Source organism: Arvicola amphibius, chromosome 7 (genome assembly GCF_903992535.2).
Source record: "Arvicola amphibius chromosome 7, mArvAmp1.2, whole genome shotgun sequence".
NCBI lineage: Eukaryota > Metazoa > Chordata > Mammalia > Rodentia > Cricetidae > Arvicola > Arvicola amphibius.
This window is the reverse complement of record NC_052053.1, coordinates 11,461,899-11,480,423: the sequence shown is the minus strand read 5'-3', so window position 1 is coordinate 11,480,423 and position 18,525 is coordinate 11,461,899.

The following is an 18,525-nucleotide window of genomic DNA, read 5'->3' as shown; positions in this document are numbered from 1 at the left end:
GAAGTAATCCAAAGTGTACTCAAAGGAATAAAATCTGGCAGATGGATGTGTTCTATTTTGTGGAATTTAGAAAACTAAAATATGTACATCATATCACTGATACCTGTTCAGGTTTTTGATGGGCAACTGCTTTGAGTTAGGAAAAGGTTGATTCAGTAATCACACATTTGCTAGAAGTTATGATCATCACGGGTATAGCTGCACAAATAAAGACAGACAATGTTCTAGTATATGTCTCTAAGAAAACGAAATGGTTTTTGCTTATTATAATATAAAGCATATTAAAGGTATACCACACAATCCTTCAGGGCAGGCAGTTATAGAAAGATCAAATCAAACTCTAAAGAATATGTTAAATAAACAGAAAGGGATGATAAATACCCCTAGAAGTAGACTGCATAATGCTTTATTAACTTTGTTTGCGACTAGTGTACTATAATATTTTAACAGCTTGGTAGTATTCCATTATGTGGCTATCCCATGTTTTGTTTATTTGTTTCTCAGCTGATGAACTTAAAGTTTGTTTCTCCCTTTTGGTGCTTTTAAGTATTGGTGCTGTGTGAACATTCAAGAGTCACAAGTTTTTCTGTGGAAATATGTTTCCAATTCTCCTAGAAATCTACTTAGGAATGGGGTCACATCCCTACCATCAGTGTATAAGGATCCCAGTTTCTCCACATTGTCCACATTGTTCCCAACAGTGACACTTGATTTGTTTGTTTGTTGTTTGTCTTGAGGCAGGCTCTCACTATGTATCCCTGACTTGGAACTGACTGTGTAGACCAGGCTGGCCTCAAACTCACAGAGATCCTCCTGCCTCTCCCTCCTGAGCTCTGGAATTAAAAGTCTGCACCACCACTCCTGGTTTGTTTTCTTTCTTCATTCTAGCTTTTCTTGTAGTTATGAAGTTTTATCTCATCATGCTTTGATTTCTATTTTTCTAAGATTTATTTTCTTTATGTGTACAGATATTTTGCTTTCATGTATATCTATATATCATGTTTGTGCCTGAGTACCCTGAGGCTGGAAGGGGGGTGTTAGATCCCTGAAACTGGAAATACAGGTGATTATGAGCTGCCACGTAGGTGTTGGTAATTGAACCTGGGTTGTCTGGAAGAACAGCCAATGCACTTAACCACTGAGCCATCACTCCAGTCCTGGTTTGTACTATTATCTATCTATCTATCTATCTATCTCTTTCTCTCTCTCTCTCTCTCTCTCTCTATATATATATATCTATGTATCTATCTACTGAGGCAGGGTTTGTCTGTGTAGTCCCGGCTTGCCCTGGAACTGGCTCTGTAGACCAGGCTGGTCTCCAACTCACAGAGATCTGCCTGCCTCTGCTTCCCGAGTGCTGGGATTAAAGGTGTGTGCCACCACCACCCGGCCTTAATTGTAGACTTTAAAGGTCTATTTTATGATGTTTTCTTTGGATCCTAGAAAATAATGAGTTTTGTTTCAGAAAAGAAGAAACAAATGCTGGAGGAGGAGGCAGTGGTGGCAGCAGCCTTTGTCAAACGACTGGAGGAATAAATGCTCCTCTGATTTGGACCAGAGCCTTTATCTGGAGAGCTGCATAAGTGATTACTCAGACCTGGTATAGGTTGGTAGAATTGTACCCAGAGTATCAGTCCAGATCGTAGGCACATTTGTACTGTCCCTATATGGGAAAACTTCCCTGAAAGTCTGAATACACACACACACACACACACACACACACACACACACACACACACCTTGAAGGCCTTCTCAATGGGGTCCTACCATGAATCTCTGACTGACCTGGAACTCATTATGTAGCCCAGGCTAGCCTCCAGTTCACTTTAACCTGCTTTTCAGGTACTACATACAGAATGAATGTTTGTATGGTTCCAACCATTGGCCTAGCTACATAACAATGAACACCAACCATCAGCCAAAGCAGGAAATCTCAGGAGAAGAAATGACCTAGCTGGGGCTGGAAGATGGCTCGGTGGGTCCAGTGCTTGCAGTGCAAGCCTGACATCCTGAACCCACTCAAAGGCCAAGGAAGGGATCAACTCTATAGCTGTCCTCTGACGTCCGCAGGCTCCCACTGTGACATACGTGGACCTGTTCTCCCACACACATACACACACAATAATAACAATAAATAAAAAATTTTGACAACAAAAGAAATGCCATACCTGATTCAAAGGAAACACTAAATTCTGATCAGGTACGAGCAAAGATATTTACCTGAAGCAACGCTATTCCCAACTCCATTTTGAGAATTCTTGGATCTAAGTTATGTCATAAACAGACAGAAGGAATCAGAAAGTAGCAAATGTGCCCAGTTCACAGTCCTTTGAAGTTCAGGAATGCTCACAACTCCTTGCTACATTCCTTTCTTCCTACTCCCAACAGACTCGGCCGGCATATTAGCCAAGTAAATTCTGGAAAGCAGCTGAATTCTGAGGCTACCATCTGGGCTCATATCTCTTGTCACAAGGTAGCAGATTCCTGATGGTCGCACACCTGATGACCTGAGCAGTTAGTTCTCCGTCGAGACTCTCTCCTTTGCTGCATCCCCTCAAGACTGAAGGTTTGGCCACAGGCTCCATATTGTCCTTAGCCGTCCCCTGCCACCTCACTTTTTTGTTCCAGTTAAGATGTATGGGTCACCTTCCCACCAACACCAATTTGTTCCTTGAGGAAACAATGTATGCGGAAAGTCTGGATGCTGTAGTGATTTACATGAGGTTGGTCCTTTCATCTGCCACAAAAGAGACTGCAGAAGGCCAGCAGCACTCAAATTGCCATCTTATGTGGCACTTCAAAGAGGACAGGATAGTTGGGTGCGACTTCCAGAAATCCAGCCAAATTAATCCGTAGTCTTCACCCGTCATCAAATGGATCTTCTGGACTCATGCACCTCCTGGATACAATCTTTATGACAGCAGAAATAGAAAATGTGCAGGGAACAATATATATTCATTACTCTTTAAAGAAAAGGCCTGCTGGGAAAGGCAGGGCTGCGGAACAGCTGTTTTCTCCCCAGTTTCGCACATAAAAGACTCCTATATGTGAAACACCTGTAGAGCGTGGGTTGTTTAGCATGTGTCCTATAGGGCCCTGGCCCAGCATGTTGCTTATCCTATTGTGACTCCAATTATGCATGATAGCAAATGCCGTTCTGCCGTTTGTGGACCTGTGCAGCCTGACCACCACTGACCACATTCTCCAGCCCCGAAAGCCCTGCCCGCTTTCCTTTGATGTCGCCCATGGGAGAATGGATTAGTGCTCTCCAGCCAATAGGATGAAGCCCAATTGGAAACAGCTTGGGGCCCGTGTATACTGTTCCTGGAAAAGTGTAGGACGCAGGAAACAACGCTTTCACAGCCTGTTAAGAAGAGGCGATTTTACCTAAACCCAGCAAGTGTGAAGGGACTTTACTCAGGGACCAAAGCCTATCATTTGGGGAAAGGCACACAGAGAAGGATGATTTAGCCATCCTCACGGAGGCAGGCCTCGCTAATTTGATCTTTCTCCGTATGAATGGGTCTTAGGAGCATCCCACTGTGTAGAAGAAAGAAGAAAGATCTGTCTTTAATCACAGTGACCCTGCTCCCAGGGAATTGTGGTCTAATAAGTTCCTTCAGTTCCTCCACCCTTTTGGATCAAGACATCACTCTCCCACCCAGAGTTTCCATCTCTCGAGTCCTCATCTCAAACACTCTCTATCTCATTCAGCTCCAAGTTGGCTTTAACCAATGCAGACCTCTTCCATGCCCAGTCTAAGTTAAACACTTGGTGACGCTTAGATTACTAGCCAAGGCAAGACCTAGGCAGACTCTACAACACCAGAACTGGCTTTTTTTTTTTTTTTTTTTTTTTTTTTTTTTTTTTTTTTTTTTTTTTTTTTTTGGTTTTTCGAGACAGGGTTTCTCTGTGGCTTTGGAGCCTGTCCTGGAACTAGCTCTTGTAGACCAGGCTGGTCTCGAACTCACAGAGATCCGCCTGCCTCTGCCTCCCGAGTGCTGGGATTAAAGGCGTGCGCCACCACCGCCCGGCCAGAACTGGCTTTTCTTCTTCTCCCCAGGAACCATCTGCTGACCGTCAGTTGTTGTGCCGGATAACTAGCTGTAGTCCTGCTGGGCCACTGGCTACCTTGTCTCTTGGGTTCTGACTTTTCTTTACCCCTAGAGACAGAAAGGAGAGAGATCCTCTCTGGTTTCTTGGAGTTTTATATATAAGTCTTTTGTCAATTTTGAGTCCATATTTATGTATGATATAAAATAAAGGTCCAAACTGAGGGGTTTTTTTCCACATTGATATCTAGTTTTCCCAACGCTATTGACATAACTATTATTTCCCCTACTAGGTACCCTTGGCACACCTGTTAAAGATCAGTTGACGATGCGTGCAGGGGTTTATTTGGAGGCTCTCTGCTCTGTTCCCCTCTATGTTTGTCTTCATGTCAGTATCAAAGTGTTTCAATTACTGTAGCTCTACCGTGTGATGCCTCCAAGTTTGTTCCTCTTGCCTGAGATGCTTTGGTTATGCAGAGTCTTTGATGGATCAGTACGAACTTGGGGATGTTTTTCTATTTCTTCAAAGAAATATCGGTATTTTGGCTGGGCTGTGGTGGCACTGAGAGGCAGAGGCTGGCGGATCTCTGTGAGTTCGAGGCCAGCCTGGTCTACAAGAGCTAGTTCCAGGACAAGCTCCAAAGCTACACAGAGAAACCCTTTCTTTAAAATAACAACAAAAAAATGAAAGAAAGAAAGAAAGAAAGAAAGAAAGAAAGAAAGAAAAGAAAGAAAGAAAGAAGAGAAAAAAGAAATATCAGTATTATTGTTGAATTCATAAATTGCTTCAAGTAACATAGACATTGTAGTAAAATTAATTCTTTTCCATTTATTTGTGTCTTACTTATACCCCTTTATAAATGCTCTATAGTTATCAGGATTTGTTTCATCATCTTAGCTTGTTCCTAAGTATTTTATTCCAAATGATTCTGTAAATGGGATTGTCTTCTTAACTTACTTTTGGATCATTTGCTGCTGTATAGAAATGTAACTGACTTTCAAAAGATAAAGTCATATTGCATAGCCCAGGGTAACATGGAAATTGGTATGTAGTCAAGACTGGCATCCAACTCACAACCCATCTAACACTCCTGCCCTAGCTGTCCATGTGCTGGGGCTAGTACAGGTGTTTGCTGTCACACACAGGTGCAAATCATCTCACTTATTGATGTCCTATATTGTGACTTTACTGAATTCATTTATTAATTCTACCAGGCTCCTGTGGAGTCTTGGAGATCTCATTTTTTATATAAAAGCATGGTGTCTGCAGAGATAATTTTTCCTTTCTGATTTGAATACTTTTATTAATTGCCTGCCTAGCTGCCCTGGCTGTTACTATAGTGAATAAACGTGATAATAATTAATAATAAGTGGCATCTCAAAGCATAAAATTTCTAGAAGAAACACTTGCGGCGGTCTTCTTCATACTGGTCTTAGAGACAATATCTTACATATGACATGCAAAGGACAGACAACAAAAGCAAAAATGAAGAAAGAAGGTTCTATCAAGCTAAAGGGCTTTGGAGTAGCAAAGGAGATGTTCTTTAAAAATGAAAATACAATCTATACCACTTGTAAGCCATGTGTTTGACAAGAGACTAATATCTAAACACAGCTCCATAGCAAAAATATAAAATAAAATAAAAGATACATTTTAAAGTGGGTCAAAGCCAAAGAGACATTTCTCTAGAGAAGATATATAAATAACCAACAGGTATATGAAAAATTGATGAGCAGCTAATTATCAGAGAGATGCAAAGCAATGAGATGCCTCTTCCTGTCTGTTAGGGTGGCCATTAAAAAATTAAAAAGTCAGTAGAGTTTGTGAGATGTGGAGAGAGGGTGCCCTAGAATACCGCTAGCAAGAACATAGAATGTTTCGTCTGCCGTTGAAAACGCCATGGACGCCCCAAAACATAATGCTAGACAGACACATGGTAGACAACTGCCATTCTGGGCATTCATGTCCAAAAGAAACAAAATGAATATCTCAAAATGATGTGTGTTCTTCTAGCATTAACCATAGACACAATCTAAATGTCCATCAAGAGAAGAAAATGTGGTACATGAAACAGAATGTTACTCAGCCTTATAAAAAGAAATTGTCTTGAGAGACAGCGGGACAAGCCTAGATGGCACTGTGATCGCGAAAGAGAAGTCAGAGGATGTGAAATACTTCATACTTGGGCTTCTGTGGAGAATCCCAAGAGCAGAGAGAGTGGCCATTGGTAGGGACTAGAGGAAAGAGGAGATGGGAGGGCGTATGCCAAGCACACTAATTCCCAGTTGGGTAGCAGGGTGGTGCTGAAGGGATACAATAGCATAGGGCCAGCTATCAATACTGCACTGCGAGAAGGCAAATTTATATTACTTAATATTTAAATAAAGAAATGTGGTAGGAGGAAACTTAGAAGTTGTGGCTATGTTCGTGTCATTGATAGTGCTGATAGTTTCATGGGTATCAAACACTTATCAAATCCATCAAAACGTAGACATTTAAAATGTTCAGTTTTGGGTATCAGGTTTATCTTTAAACACTCCTAGCTGGACATGATTGTATGCATCTCTAGTCTCAGCACTTGGGAGACTAATAGAAAGATCACAAGTTCAAGGCCAGCCTGGAATTACCTGACGTCCTCTCTCAAGAGATAAGCTTCTTTGAAGAACTCCTGTCTGGACTGACTAGTCATCTCTGTCGGATCGATAACAATTACCCTTGGACTTCTCTCTTGGTGCCTTTTGGAGTTTCTCAAGCCCCTTCGGTGGTTAAATGTGAAGGCTTTTAAGGGCTATTTGATTCTTCAGCAACTTCATTCATCCTAGCTTCTACACCGGGAGTTCACACAAGACCACAAAGATCTTGTAGTCTACGACCCTTCAAGTCCAAAGTCCATGCCTCTTGGTTGGATCATACATTGCTGCAGGTGTTGCCCCCTGGAAATTTCAAACTCTCCTTCGTGTCCCTGGCAAAGGGGAGGGACAAGTTTTAGGCCTTCACCATCAGACCTATGCACAGCTCTCAGTGCCTCTGAAGATCATCACACCAAGAGATAATGACATTTTCCTCTCTAAGGACAACATTAGAATCAAGGGAATGATTCTTCTATGGGCTCTAATAAAATTAAACAATGATATGAAGAATCATATATTAATGATAATAATCATATTATAATGGAAACCAAAAAAATACGATGCCATCAAGCAACAGATGAATATTAAGGGCCTTGGAACTATGGTGGAACATGATATCTTAAAAATACATACATATGCATATATATGTGTATGGATTCATAACGTATAAAGTTATGACCAGCAATGTGACTCAGTAGATAAAGGCTCTTTCCTCCAAGCCTGATGACCTGCGTTTGGTCCCCAGGATCCACACGATAGGAGGAGAGAACTGATTCCTACCAATCATCCTCCGACCTTCACGTGAGCACTGTGGCGCCCACCTACACACGCGCTCATGTGCCTACGCATAAACAAATACATAAATGTGACTTAAATTCAAAACACAGTCTGAAATTCTGAAGTGACAAAGATTTAGAAAATTTGTATGGGGGCTCAGGAGACATCTCAATGGATAAAGTGCTTAATGCAAAATCTTAAGGACCTGAGTTTGAATCTCCAGCACCTCCACATAGAAAACATTGGATGCTGTAGTATATTGCTGTAGTCCCAGGCCCAGGACCAGAGACAGGAAGATCCCAGAGGCTTGCAGGCCAGTCAGCTTGGTCAAAATGATAAACTCCAGGTTCAGCAAGGAACGTTGTAAAAAAAAAAAATTACTGAGTGATTCTTTCTGGCCTCCATACCCACACACGGGCACACACACATCTATATATACATGTGTTCACACTAACAAGTACATAAACCACACACAGCAAACTGGACCTTGGAAAATAATTCTTATTATTCCACTGAGCCATTAAAAACAAAGTTGCCTTGCAAGCTTCAACACCTTGTCTCTAGGATTACTACCAAAGGAACACTAATGGTCCAGGGTCAGCTCTGCTTTCTTATTCTCTAGTAATCACGCCTCTTGTCCCAAAGATAGCCAGCTTGCTGTCTGTTGCTTGCCATGATGCCCCTTCAAAGGAAAACTTCCTAAATCCCTATTCCAATCCCAAGTCTGATACACAGGACCTACCTGCAAAATATCATAGCAGCAGAGCTCCGTAGAGGAGGGAAATCAAAGAGAGCCACACAATGACCCACACCACCACTGCGGAAATGTCTGCCATCATCCTTTCTTTCATTCCTGTGTTGTTGTTGTTGTTGTTGTTGTTGGTGGTGGTGGTGGTGGTGGTGGTGGTGGTGGTTGTGGTGGTGGTGGTGTGTGTGATGGTGATCCTATCTGAGATAGGATCTCATTATGTAACCCTGGCTGTCTAAAAATATGCAAACCACTTTTGAGACCAGCCTGGTCTCAGATTTGTGGCAATCCTCCTTCCTCTACCTCTAGAATTCTGAGAGTACAGTCATGCACCATCGTGGGGAGCAGAGAAAGCCCTCAGTGAATGTGTTGTTGATATGAGCACAGTCATGTCAAGAACCCCCATGCCTCAGACCCGTGGGGGTGGCAAAGCTTTCTGCACTTCAGGCTCAAGGAGTTTGAAAAGCCCTCCTGGACCAAGTGAGAACGTTGGCAGCGTGTGAGGAAAAAGTCCAGGGTAGCTTTCTCCTCCGCCTCCTTGTTCAGCTGTATGCAATGATCCCACCTCCCTGTTCAACTCTCTATGGCAAACACACAGAGGGTGCTGCTGTTCCTCACCAGACTTCCCAGACCACCCATCTCAGCATTTCTGTGTCCATATGTCTGTCATTTTCTTGTTCTCTGTCTTTTCCTCATTCCCTCATTGCCCCTAGTCAGTTTTCTAGGACGCTAGCCATACAAGGATGCGGTAGTAGCTATTGCCTTTGCTGGCTGATCCATCTCATCGGTCCAATATGTCTGTATATCTGACGTTATTTTCCTGTGTGATGCTGGGGAGTAAACCCAGAGCTCCAAGCATACGAAACAAGCCCTCTAAGCAAGCACAGCTGAGCCACACCCTCAGCCTGTAAGTTGACTTTTATTTGTCTCTTTAAGCACTTTAAAGACGTTGGTTTGTCCAGTTTTGCCTTGGTTTTGACGTGGTCTTGTGGTCTTTTGCTTGGCCTTGTTCACACTGGTGTTGACAGGAAATACTCTGTCATCTTTGTTCCTCTGGACGGATTACGTATGGCTGCTTTCAACACTTCCTCTTGGACTGGGGATACAGGCTGGTGACTGACGGATCACTGACTGTCCTGTGTAAATCTCTGGGTTTGCTTTCCAGCACAACACAAAAAGTTTTCTTTATCGGTCATTGGAAACAATTTGATGACAGGGCGGCCTTGATTCAGTTTCCTTCCTAGTTCTTGGTCCCAGAGTTGGCTGAAGTTTCTTGGCTCTGTTGTCATCCCTCTTGTCTCATCTAGAAACACTGTGACTCTTATCTCTTCAAATGTTTGGAGTTTTGTGTTGATATCTGTCAGAATCCTTTTGCTCAGGGCTCCAAAGACATGTGCATTTGACCACTTGAGGTTGGCTCATAGGGTGCTGATGACCTGCTGGGTTGCTGTTTTTTTGTTTTGTTTTGTTTTTTTACCCCAGCCTTATTGTGTCTGGGTTCCCTCAGCAGGATTCCTGTTGTTGTTTTCTGCCAAAATCTCGGTGGAGACCTCCAATTGCTAAAATCTCAATGGGGACCTCCAATTGCCGCGCACCGCGGCCCCCACCCCCACCCGTGTCTGCGTTCGGTGCGCTGGCACCCAGTTACCGAGCTTCGGGCAAGGGGCTGGAGGTTAAAATACACAGACACACACAGACAGAGAGACAGCGACACGGGTCATCCTTGAATTCCCCAAGAATTGCCCACTTTATTGTGTTCAGGGGCAGATTATATAGAGATAGCCACGCTCCAGCCAAACCCACCAGAAACCACTCTCCTGCCATCAGGAACTCCTGAAGGTCTCGTTCTCAGAGCAGCTGTAGGCACTCAGATAAGGGGATTACAAGAAATTCAAGATCTGGGGTCTCACTGCTCCCAACAGTTTTCAAGTCTGTACCAGCATCCCCCAAAGCCTCTAATCTGGGGTCATTCCTAGCCAGTGTGGTTCTCATCCTCGTCACTTCCATTTTCGTCTCTGGAAGTGCAGCTTATATCTGTTTCATGCCTCCCCATGATTCCAGGCCAGGGGCTCTCTCTCCACCTCCTCATTGTTGAGAATTTGAGCTAGACACGATTTTGTGGTGGGACGCTATCCTGTGGAATGCTTAGCTGTCCTATGGACTCTACCTATCCAGTGTCGGGAGCTACCCCCAGGTATGCATGGTGCCTTCAGGCATTGTCAAATACTCCTCGGTCATTACTAATGCTCTAGCTACAAACATCCTTGCCAACTGTTTCCATTATCTGATGTCCAGCTTATTGAGTTTTCTCCTTATAAACGTCATACTTCTCCATTTGCTTTATAGTTGTTTTTTATTATTATTATTATTATTATTATTATTATTATTATGTGTCAGGCACTGTGAATTTGACTTTCTTGGGTGCTGGATATTTTTATGTTCCTATAAATATTCATGAGCCTTGTTCTGAGATGCAACCAAGTCCTTGGCAAAAGCTTCGATTTTTTTCAGGTCTTGCTTTTAACCTCGTTAGCAGGGGCCAAAATAGCATGGCATCTACGGCTGATTTTGTTCCAGCACTGAAACAAGACTTTGCCTCGTCTACCCAGTGCCCCACGAATGACAAGATTTTTCCAGTCTAGCCAGCATGAATTGGCACTCTCTCTCTTGCCCTACATGAGCCCCTTGTGGCTGGTTGAACCTGTGATCTTACGGTAGATTTCACCCACATCTACTGATAGTACTCCACTGATTACTTGAGGGAGGCCCTGAACATGTAGAGCTCTCTCTCTCTCTCTCTGTCTCTCTCTCTCTCTCTCTCTCTCTCTCTCTCTCTCTCTCTCTCTCTCTCTCTCTCTCTCTCTCTCTCTCTCTCTCTCTCTCCTAATTTGTTCTACAAATTCCGGCAGTTGTCATCCCTCCTGGCTCCAGCTCTTGACGTCTCTTCTTGGCTTCCCTCTGGCTGCAGCCCCAGCCTAGAAGCCCCTAACCCCACGCCAGGCCAGCCATTGGCATCACCTGTCCGTTTCTCTCCACTCGAGGGTCACTGCCTTTCATTGTCTCCGGTCCAGAGTCTTAAGAACCCTTGTTTAGAGCTAGGGAAACAGCTCAGTGGGTAAAAGCAACTGCTCCACAGGCATGAGGACCTGAGTTCATATCCCTAGAACCTATGGAAAAGCTAAATGTACCTATACTAGGCCGTATTCCCAGCTCAGCAGTGGGGTGGAGACAGGAGGCTTCCTGGGACTCCACTAGGCAAGCAGCCTGCCCACCGGAAAAACAAGTTCAATGAAAGACACTGACTCAAGCGAATAAGACAGAACAGCACAGGAGCAGGCCACTCAGCGTCCCTTTCTGGCTCCTACACCCCCATAATCTACACACACATGCACACAAAAAGTGATATTTTGTGACTTTTTTTCCCAGTTGTTTCAGATGGGGTGGGGCGGGGATCTGGTCTTGCTTATTATCCCACCCCTGCTGGGAACAAGTGTGTGCTATATTAAAGATTTTAATTTGTCTGGAATTTATAGGTGTTAAACTTTCTGAGTTATTGAACTTCTGAACATGACTAAGCTTTGTTCTTGCTCTTTATTGAACATTTCGGATGGAAACAAAATTCTACACTTAAGATCATGTTTATTCCAAATATTTCTACTTGCTTTCAGGCATCCGGTGTTGCCAGCAGAAGGACTGGTGGTGGCTTGTTCCTTCCTGCTCTCCTTTCTTCTTCTCTTTCTCCTCCTCTTTTCTTCTTCTTCTTTTGTGTGTGCATGTGTGCACGTGTGTAGACCTGTGTGCAGAGAGAGGGACGTCAACCTCATGCATCATTCCTCTGGTGTGTCTGCCTTGTGTTTCTGAGACAGGGTCTCTCATATGATGGGGAGCTCACTGAGAAGGTGAGGCTGGCCAGCCTCTGAGGCCCAGGGACCTCACTGCCCATTTCTGCTTCCTCAGCAATGGCATCACAAGCCCATGCCACCATGCCAGCCTTTTCTGCTTTGGTTCTTAAGATCAAATGCTTGCATAGCAAACCCTTGGGCTGAGCTATCTCCCCGGCCTCCATTCTTGTTTCTTCTTATGTAACTTTTCTACCTTCCTACAAAATTAGAGAATCATCTCTAGGTACCATGTCCTGAAATTCAATAGTGATATATGGAGTTATGAATTAAAAAATAATGGTATCTATGAATTAAGGATTTTTTGACCTAACTTTGTTCCTGCTGTACACTAAAATAAAAACATCATGATTGGTATTAAATATCACCCCTGCCATCTGAAATCATCTGCAGGGCCGTCAATGTTATCTGTACCATATTTGGGAAGCTTTGGATTCAAACATAGAGTTGAAAAAAAAATTACGTGGGATTACCGGGAGATTTTTGCCGTGGTGACAATTACAGGTGTGTTCTCAGTGGTGGTCTGGGTGATGCTTTGAGGTTACCTAGAATGTAACATTATTTGTGTTTTAATAAATAAAGCTCTCCTGAAGATCAGACTACAAAGTAGCCACACTAGTTCACATAACACTGTGCACATAACAAATAAATAAATCTTTTTTAAAAAAAGGTTTCTATTTCTGTGATAGAACACCATGACCAGAATCAGAGGAAAAGGAAAAGGTATATTAGAGTCCATCATAGTTCATCACTGAGGGAAGAAGTCAGGGCAGGAATTCAAACAAGGCAGGAATTCAAACCTAGGCCCAGGAGCTGATACAGGAGCCATGAGGTGTGCTGCTTTACTGGCTTGCTCTTCACAGCTTGCTCGACCTGCTTTCTTAAAGCACCTAGAGCCATGATGGCACTGCCCATATCTATCACCGATCTAGAAAATGCACTGCAAACTTTCCCACAGGCCAATTTAGTGAGGGCATTTTCTCAATCTCCGCTCCCCAAATGACTCTAGCTTGTGTCAAATTAACATGAAACTAGCCAGTACATGTTGGCATACAAAAGTGTTCCACAATAGCCCAGAATGGAGTATAACAAAGGTTTATTTATCTGGGGATAAACTCACAGGAAGAGTAGCAATCCACAGTCCTGGAACAGGAACTGAATCCAGCAGCCAGGAGAAACGCCATCGCTTTCGTCTGCCTTTATAGTACATGAGACCACGCCCAAAGTGGGTGGGTACCTTAAACGCTATTGGCTGAAGGAATTCCCACAGCAAGTATGGATATTTTCCTTTTTGCTGACAGAAAGCAACGTAAGGGAGGAAGTACTCCAACTTCAACGAGCGGTTTGAGAGTACTCAGTCCATCAAACAAAGAACAGACAGGAAGTGGGCTGGGCTGGAAAGCCTCAAGCCCCACTCCCCAGTGACCAAAGTCCTCCAGTGAGGCTCTGTCTCCTAAATCTTTCACATGCTTCCAAAACCGTGTCATCAGCTGAGAATCAAGCGTTCAAACACATGATCCTATACAATACATTTCATATTCAAACCAGAATATTCTATCCCTGCCTTCCGTAGGCTAACAATCGTCTCATAGTGAAAAATGCATGTGTTCTAACTTCAAAAGTCCCATTGTCTTTAATAGTCCCAGCACTGTTAAGAGTCTAAAGTCTTTTCCGAGACTCAAGGCAATCTCTTAGCTGCTAGTCCCTATAAAATTTATATATAAAAAATGTCGTAGTCTTCTAATATGCAATTAATGGGACAGAGTGATCATTCTCATTCTAAAAGGGAAGAATACAGTATGGAGCCGGGCGGTGGTGGCGCATGCCTTTAATCCCAGCACTCGGGAGGCAGAGGCAGGCGGATCTCTGTGAGTTCGAGGCCAGCCTGGTCTACAAGAGCTAGTTCCAGGACAGGCTCTAAAAAAGCTGCAGAGAAACCCTGTCTCGAAAAACCAAAAAAAGAAAAAAAAAAAAAAAAAAAAGAATACAGTATGGAAGGACACAAGAAAAGACTGGACCAAGTCAACCAGTAGGGCAAACACCGAACTCTATAGCTCTATACCCAGTGCCGGGAACTCCTGATGGAACCACCTCTCTCCAATTCCGTAGCCTTTGGCATTCATAGCCTTTGTCTTGGCCAAATCCATTCTGTACCTATGCTTTCCTCTGCAGACACCTCATGGTCCTGCCGGCCCCAACATCCTGGACTCTCCACAGCAACTTAGGCTTCCGCTCTGTGCAGCGGCCTCTCAGAGCCTCTTTGCAGGAGCTGCTGACTCTGCCACACAATGCTTGACCGACTTTGGCACACACTACTCGGACTTAATAGCTGTATGGGACCTTGAGCAAAACTCCAGTCCCCCTCACTCTCGCACCTTGCATTCTTGCACAAAGAGTGCCGTGTGGCCAGTGCCACCAAGTTCTGCTGTCACCTGGAGGTGAAGCCTGGCCTGTTCTATCATGGCTACAGTGTGGTGTTCTCTGTGTCTATGCAAGGCTAGCCCTGGGGAAACGCTTCTGCAGGCAGGCTTGGCTTCTTTTCAATGAGGCCGATAATCCCTTTAGTAAATGCAGCTGCTTTCACACTCACCGTGTCTGCAACTTTGAACGCATTCCTTTCTTCTCCAAACTGAAGGTTTCTGTATCTTTGTGCTGGTTTTTTTCCTCATTGCAGACCTGGATAAGAGCATGGAGCAGTAACCGTGACACAGCCTAAATGCTCTCCTGTTTTGAAAGAGGTCCATTATTGTTTAAATTCAGCCTCACTCAAGTTTTCCAGACAGTGGCAGATTGTAGGCAGATTCTTTGACAGAATGTAACGTGAACGGCTTCTATCCCCATTCCCAACAGGGTCCTTATGCCTTCTGAAACTCCATAGTTGGGATATAGCTGTCCTTGTTTCTCCAAGCATCCTAACCTTCCAAACTCCCACAAATAGACCACTAAGCTAGGCTTACAGAATTCCTAGGCTCTTCTAACTCAAAGTTTCAGATTATCCCACATTCTTTCTGAAAACTGGATCTAAAGGCCTACAAACCATGTGGTCAGGTTTATCGCGGTGATGTCCCCACTTCTGGTACTAATTTTCTGTTTTAGTTACTTGTTTGTTGCTGTGGTCAAATACATGGTAAGAAGCAACTTAAAAGGGAAAAGGTTTATTTTGGCTAATAGTTTGAGAGGATTAAATCTACTGACCAGGGGAGCATGGCAGGCAACAGGAACCTAAAGTCACACTGCCTGTACAGTCAAGAAGCAGAGAGTAGGCAAGAGCAGGGCCAGGCTATAAAACCTCAAAGCCCTATTACAACTCCCACACAATGCCCCACCTTCTGAAGCTTTTACAACCTTCCAAACAGTGCCCCGAGTTGGGGACCAAAGATCAAACATATGGGTCTATGGGGACATTCTGTATTTAAGCCACAACAATGACCCATGGACTTATGAGTGAAAAAAATGCTTTGTGTGCCAAGAAGTAGGGAAATGTCTAATAATTTCTAACATGGAAACTCGCTTACTTAATGCTGTCCTATTTGTGGGGCTGGGGAATTGAATCCCAGGCTTTGCCCATACTTAGGCAAGCACTCAACCACTGAGCCACATCCCTAAACCAGCTGACTGCTCACTGTGACAGTTTCCTGAGGACTGTTGATCTTCAGATCCCATCCATCAAAGTCACATTCATATGTAAATGGAACCCTTTTGTGTGTGTGTGTGTGTGTGCGTGTGTGTGTGTGTGTGTGTGTGTGTGTATGTGTGTCAGAACACTGCTAACTTGACTGAGGTACACGTTCAAGTAGATTTCCCATGAAATACTTAAACAGAATAAACAGCTCTTGGCCACAAAAAAATTATGTAACGGTATTATGAGAATTTTTAAAGAAATGATTGCAAGTAATTGTAGTTCCATCGACAGAACCAGTTTTCATAATTGAGACCATTAGAACCAAAATGTTAGCATGACAAAAGGATTCGAGTCCCTACTGGTTAGCCTCCTATTTGGAAACAGTAGTTAATAGAACAAAATCTGAGTACCACAAGGAAATGTGCTGTTCCTTGGGATTCTGACAAGAGGCGATGTGATTATACTGCGACATATTTTCCGCAAGGTAACTAAAAAGAGAAGGACATTCTCTCCGGGGTGCTGGTGTTTCTCTCGTGGCTCTGAAGATGACCATGCTTTTGCCATTCCTGCTGTACTGCAAACTGCCATTCCGACATTTAGGTCAGTTATATATTGGCTCTGTGACTAAGGTTTCTCATGGGTAGCATGGGTTGCTGGATAGTCATCCAATCTTGTCTGTCCTCATGAGCACATATCAGTTTCATACTTCTTTTTCCTAATTTTGCTTTGATCTCCAATCATTTATTTCTAGTCTATTATATGCCAAGCATTTTACTCATCATTGGAGATACAATGGTAAGCCATGAGATGCGGTGATATTTTTGTTTGTACTGTAACAAATAAAGCTCGCCTGAAGATCAGAGTGCAGAGCTAGCCACAATAGTTAGCCATAGAAGCCAGGCAGTGGTGGCGTACACCTTTAATCCCAAGACTCGGGAGACAGAGGCAGGTGGATGCATCTCTGTGAGTTCAAGGCCACCCTGGGCAACAGTCTAAAAGAAAAGCAGAGTCAAGCAGTGATGGCTCGCGCCTTTAATCCTAGTACTAGGGAGGTAGAGACAGAAAGGGATATGGCTGAGCAGAGAGAGGAATATAAGGCAGGAGGAGACAGGCACTCAAGGCATTCAGACTGAGGACTTGTAGAGATAGGCCACCCCATTTAGTCTGAGGATTTCATAGAGGTAAGAACTAGTGGCTGGCTACTCTGCTTCTCTGATCTTTCAGCTTTCACCCCCTAATATATGACTCTGGGCTTTTATTATTAAGACCAATTAGGATTCATGCTGCAATGAGACATGGCCTCTGCACTCACATTAATAATAATAATATAATGGCAGCAAAGGCATAATTAAAATATCTGATATCATGCTATAACACATAAGTTCCAAAACATCTAACAGGCAGTTTTATGCTTGGACTTCAGCGGAAGGCTGTTAACTGGTTAGGACAAATTATTTTCATCCTATTCGTCTGTGTTTTTTTTTTTTTTTTTTTTAAAAGTGTGTGTGTATCTGTATATGGGGGGGGTGGAATGTGTGTCCGTGTTAGTGCAGATGCCTGTGAAGACAGAGGAGGTTGCTGGGGCCCCTGGAGCTAGAGGCCTGAGCAATCGCGAGATGTTTAATATGTTTAATATGTTTAATCGCGAGATGTTTAATATGGATGCTGGAGACCAATGCAGTCTCTGGAAGAGGACTTAACCATTGAGCCATCTCCCCACCTCCAATCATCTCTAATATATACTGGAAGAAACTCAGATGCTGAAAATATCCTATGAATGCTGAACTGTGGTGGCACATACCTTTAATCCCAGTAGTCAGGAGACAGGGGCTGGAGAATCTCTGAGTTCAAGGCCAGCCTGGTCTACAAACTAGTTCCAGGTTGGCCAGGCCTATACAGAGAAACCCTGTCTCAAAATCCCAAAAAAATGAATGAATAAATAGATAAATAGCTAAGTAAATAAATAAATTTTGGGGATGGCGAGTTGGCTCAGGAGTAAAAGGGTTGGCTCCTCTTTCAGAGGACACAGGTTCAATTCCCGGCACCCACTTGGCAGTTCACAACTACCTGTAACTCCAGTTCCAGTGGATCTGACACTCTCACACAGACATACATGCAGGCAAAAAAAAAAAATGAATTAGTGTTAAGGGTACATAGAACTTATATTATCCTTTAAGAGGCAATTTTTTTTATGTACATGTGGGTGCTGCAAATTGAATCCATGTCCTTTGGAAGACCGGCCAGTACTCTTAACTGCTAAGTCATCTCTCCAGTCCTGATTGGTTTTTTTTTTAGTACTGAGGTTTAAACCCAGGACTCCTGCATACAAGGTAAGCAATGTTACTGAGTTATACTCTGCTCTAGAAGAGAGAAATGTTGATCCTAACTATTGAAGATAAGAATGTACGTATATGTCGATAGACAGACAATAGAAATTATGTGTGTGTGCATGTAAATAGATAGATAGAAATTATGTATGCATGTACATGTAGATAGATAGGTAGATAGATAGGTAAATAGATAAATGATAGATAAATAGATAGATGATAGATAGCTAGATAGATAGATGATAGATAGATAGATAGATAGATAGATAGATAGATAGATAGATAGATAGATAGATAGATAGATGAGATATTATATGCATGTACATGTAGATAGGTAGGTAGATAGATAGACAGACAGATAGATGATAGAGACTATGTATGCATGTACATGTAGATAAATAGACAATAGAAATTTGGAGCATGCTTCTTTCATGTTCCCCTTTTCTTTGCAGAAGTAATATAAAACCAA